The following is a 4739-nucleotide window of genomic DNA, read 5'->3' as shown; positions in this document are numbered from 1 at the left end:
GCCCATTGCCCGGGGGCCTCGGGCCTCACCTATACCCAAACTGTCAAGGTCAGGTGCCTGCCCCCCTGACCCAGCTGACCACCTGCACCTCCCACAGGTGTCCCCAACTCAGCAGAGTGAAACACCGAGTCCAGGCCCTTGGAGTCCTCTAGGACTTCTTGCTTGCTACCAACTCTCCCAGCAGTGAAGTGGCCACTGGAGGACATTCAATGTCCAAAACATTTAAAGGCATACGTGAGTCTCTACTGTCTAAGGCAATAGATAACATTTGGGGCAAATAGAAACCAAGCAGAATCATGGGAAGAAAGGCTGAGAAATGAGGAGCTTTAGGGAAGAAGAGTCTGGAAGCTCTGACTGCCTCTACCTGACCTTCAGGTGCTCCTCAGTTACTCCTGTGCCTCTGGTATCTTCCTGGAACACTGACATGGCTGTTTTCAGACAGCTCGTTCAGCAGTACTCTCAGTTTCAGGGAGGCAGGTTTGCTGGAATCCGCAGTGTGTCCTGCTGCCCCACCGGGATCGCTTTTTGAAGGCGCATCGTCCGAGCAATCTGAGGAACCAAGAATGTGGGTCTGTGACCTGGAAGGATTCTGAGCAGAACTGATGGGATAGCAGGGATGCAAGGCCCAGAGACAGGTTTCCAAAAAGCCGACTGGGATCCCAGGCATCCTACCGTATTTGAATCAAAGCCCTGAGATCTTTACATGCCAGCAATGTTACAACATGGGAAAGAAAAGCAAATGTCCCTGTGCACCCAATCCCACCTAAACTATTCGCAATTTCTTGTCACTTGAGCTGAGGTCAAAGGATTTGGAGTTGGGGCTTGAGGAGGGTCCTGGGGCAGATTTTGTATCTGGGGGACAAAAGCCTTCCAGACAAGCTTGTGCTGAGCCTTAGGAGGGGGTCTGTGTGGAGAATCCAGCTGCAGGCACCGCTGTCCACAGTGGCCCCCTCAGCCTGCCCTAGTGCACCTGCTGCTGGAGGAGAGCCTGCCCCCTCCTCTCTGCCTGAGGGCTCTCTCCTGCACCAGGTTCCTCCTATCCTGCCAGGCATTGCCATCCTGCATGCTGGATGGGTGGCTACCCCAAGTTCCTCTAGCTGCTGGGGGAGCACCTGCCCCCTCCTCTCTGCCTGAGGGTTCTCTCTTTTATTAGGTGCACCTCCTCTCCTGTCAGTCCCTGTCAGCCTGCAGACTCAGAGGGTGGCTACCCTGACAACCTCCAGCCCTGGGGACAGAGCTGGTGTGGGTGAGATGTGGTCTCCCAGCAGGCCTGAGCGCCAGCTCCCCACAGTGCTCCCTCTCCTCCTGCAGGGTCACTGTGCACATCCTCCCTCAGTCTCCCTGGGCCCAAGTCTTCCTCTGATCCCGGACCATCCTTGACACAGGCTCCACAAGCTGGGACTGGGAGTAGGTCGTCTGGACTTTCTGAACTCTCGTTCCGTGCCCGTGACATGGGCAGAGTCTGGCCTCACAGACTGCTCAGAGTAGACCCAACACAGGAAGAGGCAGGCCACTGCAAGGGAGATGGCTAGTGACCCCAGAAGGAGCACACAGTCCTTGCAAAAAGCACCGGGCTCACAGGACACAGCGTGGGATGTGCGTGTCAGGCCAGGGAGCACAGGGAGTACTTGAGGGGGTGGCCCTGGCGGAGAGGTCATGGAAGGGTCCCAGAAGAGGCAGGAGACAAGGAAGATGACATGACAGAGCTTTCCAAGGCGGGTGATGGAAGGATCAGAGAATCACAGAGACCCTTGGGAAAACTCAGATGCCCTGGAGATGTCGGCTGAAACGCTGTCATTTATTCCGAAATGTTGGTTCACAACACCCCAGGCGACACTGGATGATTTACTCTTTCTTGTTTGCAGGAATCAGTAGGTACGTGCCAGTAGAAGACACATTGCATGAAGTCTAGGATATACTTACTTTTCAGGACTAGATTTTTCTAGAGGAAGTGCTAAGCATGGGTCTTCCATTCTTTTCGTTGTGCAACTGTCCTCTGTTTTCAGGAGCCGATTCCTGGTGCTCATCACCACTGCTAGCCGTGAGGACTGCCCCCGTCACGTCCCAGAGTGGACTTGACCATGTGGGTTGGGGGGTGCTCACTGATGAAGCCCCAGTGCTCAGTACATAGAAGGGACCCCAGATCCTCTGCTGAATGAGGGAGGAAGGAGGGAGCGTAGGAGGGAAGGAGGGAGGGGGACGGAGGTTTGGAGGTGTGGAATGAATGAGGGAGAGAATGAATGAGGGAGGGAGTAAATCCACAGAAGCTGGGTCCATAAATTAGGAGTCCTTATTTGGGGTGAGTTCCGAGGGCATCACAGCCCGCCCGGGCCCTGGATAGTGGCTCAGGGCACGTAGATCTGTCCTCCCAGTGCTGACCTTCCTTCTCCTTGGACCCGCTGTCATCCAGGATTCTCTCCCCCTCCTACTCAAACAATTATCAATGTCCCCAGGAGCAGGGTGGCAGGAGGGATGGGTCTTAGGAGGGGCTTCCTAGATCCTGTGCCCCGGATGACACCGGGACAATAGCTGCAGAGCATTCTATCATGAGGACTGGGACCGTGAATCCCATCCATCTCCTTGGGCATTAGTGTTGTTCCATTCCCTGCTCTCTCCACCACCGCTGTGATGAAAACTCCTGACAATACATGAGCGAAAAACCGAGCCACAGTTTCCAAGGCTGAGTCTGAGGCTGAGGATGGGTGCACCTGTGGCCTGGGATGGCTGCTGCTCACTGTTCTCCCAGACAGGGTTGCCCGTCACCGTTCTTTCTAGGGGACTTCTACTTCCTCACATTCTCCCCAGGGCTGCTGGTCCCCAGACCAGACACCTGCCAGGCTGAGGGTGAACAGCGCTGCCTCCAAAGTGTTGCCTTTGCCGGATTCCTTCCCCAGGAGTTCCCGCATTTCTGACATATATTCCCTGTGTGCCTATCCTTCTGCCTTGGACTTGCATGTGTTTGGTCTCCGTCCCTGTGGAACCCAGTGACTGGGAGCGTGGTTTGGACCAGAGTCAGGTGAAACCGCTCTCTGGTCTTGGGTTATGAGCAATGTTTTTGCCCTTTGTGTTGTGTCTTCCAGCTTTCTGCATTTCCCTGGTTTCTGGGTGGGTCTCAGGAGGAACCAGCCCTGTCCTGTCTGCGGTCAGGCTGTAGTGTCCCAGCAGGACCAGGGTTCTCGGCCAGAGATTGTGCCTATAATTCCTAAACTGGACTCTTTGATTGAATCTGATATGTAATCCATCAGGGATTTCAATATCAAATAAGGGAAATTTTATGACCAATAAACACAGAAGAAAAGGAGTCCCCTTGAAAATAGGAGGGCAGACACAAAGGCCCCTATTGTGTGATTCCAATTACAGAAACATCAGGAATAGGTAAAGGAACAGAGAGAGAAAGCAGCTTAGGGGTTGCCGGGGTCTGGGCTGGGGGAGAAAAGGACAGGGAAGGCTTCTGGTTCATGGACTCCTTTGGGGAATGAGATATTCTGCGGCAATGTTCTGGGGTGTGGTGGCACAGCGTTGGGCATGTATTTAATGCTCATGACGTGTTCAAGTGAAAACAAGTAATTTTATTTAAAACAAATAATAAACAATATATAGGACATGGAAGGATAAAATAACAGTTAATATGTATCAGAGCGAAAGAACACAGGGGGAGGGGATGAAACAATCAGCGGGGTCTTGAGTTTCGGTGATGGAACTAAGGGTAATTGTACAAGGAGCTCTCCCTGCAGGGCTCTGGGGTCTGGATGTGGCCGTGGGAGACCTGCAGGAGCAGGAGTAGGGGCAGGGCTCAGTATAGGGGCAGGGATAGGGGCAGGGACAGAGGTAAGAACAGGGGCAAGGATAGGGGCAAGGGGACAGGGTCTGCAGTAGTGGCAGGTGTAGGATTCAGGGCAGGAGCAGGGACAGATTCTGGGTCAAAGTAGGGAACAGGACCCCTGGCAGGGGCCGGGGAAAGGGCAGGGGCTCTGGCAGGGGTATGGACAGGGGCAGGAGCAAGGGTAGGAGCTGGGTCAGTGACAGGGGCTCTGGCATGGGCAGGAGCATGTACAGGGCCAGGGGCAGGAACAAGAGCAAGGGCAGGGGCAGGGGCAGGGGCAGAGGCAGGGGTAAGGGAAGGGACAGGAGCCGGGTCAGGATTTGGGTCCGAGGCAGGGGCAGCGGCTGGGGTGGGGGAAGGGGGAGTGGCAGGAACTGTAGCAGGGGCAGGGGCAGGGGCTGGCGCAGGAGCAGGTGCCAGTTCTTCCTGTACAGCGCCAGTCTCTCTGTGGGCAGGTGCTGGGTCACCTACCGGCTACCTGTCTCCTCCTGAAGTCACTGCAGGCACCAGCCCTCCCTCCAGATCCGGCTCTAGCTCCTCAGGTGGTGGAGCATCTGTGAGAGGAGAAAAGCTCACCCACATGCCTGCTCTCTGTGAGCCTTTGCAGAGACAGAGTCCAGCCCAGGGACTCCCAGAGAAGCCACAGCCGGGAAGGAACCCTCATGGGGACGTCTCCCCGACTGCTGTCCACTGCTGTGTGCTCTGTGCCCTGTCGTTGCTCCTGGCCCCACACCAGCCTCAGGGGGCTCCTCCCTGTTGGGCCAGCACCGACCTGTCCCCACCCACCACAAATACTCAGCCCACCCTTCTTAACGTCGGCCTCGGCCTCCGTGTTCTCTGGCTCCTGGACCATGTCCTGTGGACAACCCCCTGGGACAGTGGTCTGCGTGGTGTGAGAGGTCTTGACCGGCAATCC

The 4739-nt window shown here is 55.7% G+C and overlaps 1 pseudogene; it reads right to left on the bottom strand.

The window, feature by feature from the left end:
* Positions 1-3573: 3573 nt before the first annotated feature.
* On the bottom strand, positions 3574-4735 carry LOC141372258 (uncharacterized; annotated as a pseudogene).
* Positions 4736-4739: the final 4 nt, after the last annotated feature.

This window comes from Callorhinus ursinus, unplaced genomic scaffold (assembly GCF_003265705.2).
Source record: "Callorhinus ursinus isolate GAN/ISIS: 27379988/994484 unplaced genomic scaffold, GSC_fseal_2.0 scaffold3923, whole genome shotgun sequence".
NCBI classification, from domain to species: domain Eukaryota; kingdom Metazoa; phylum Chordata; class Mammalia; order Carnivora; family Otariidae; genus Callorhinus; species Callorhinus ursinus.
Note: the sequence above shows the minus strand (reverse complement) of the source record. Positions and strands in the feature narration are given on the sequence as shown.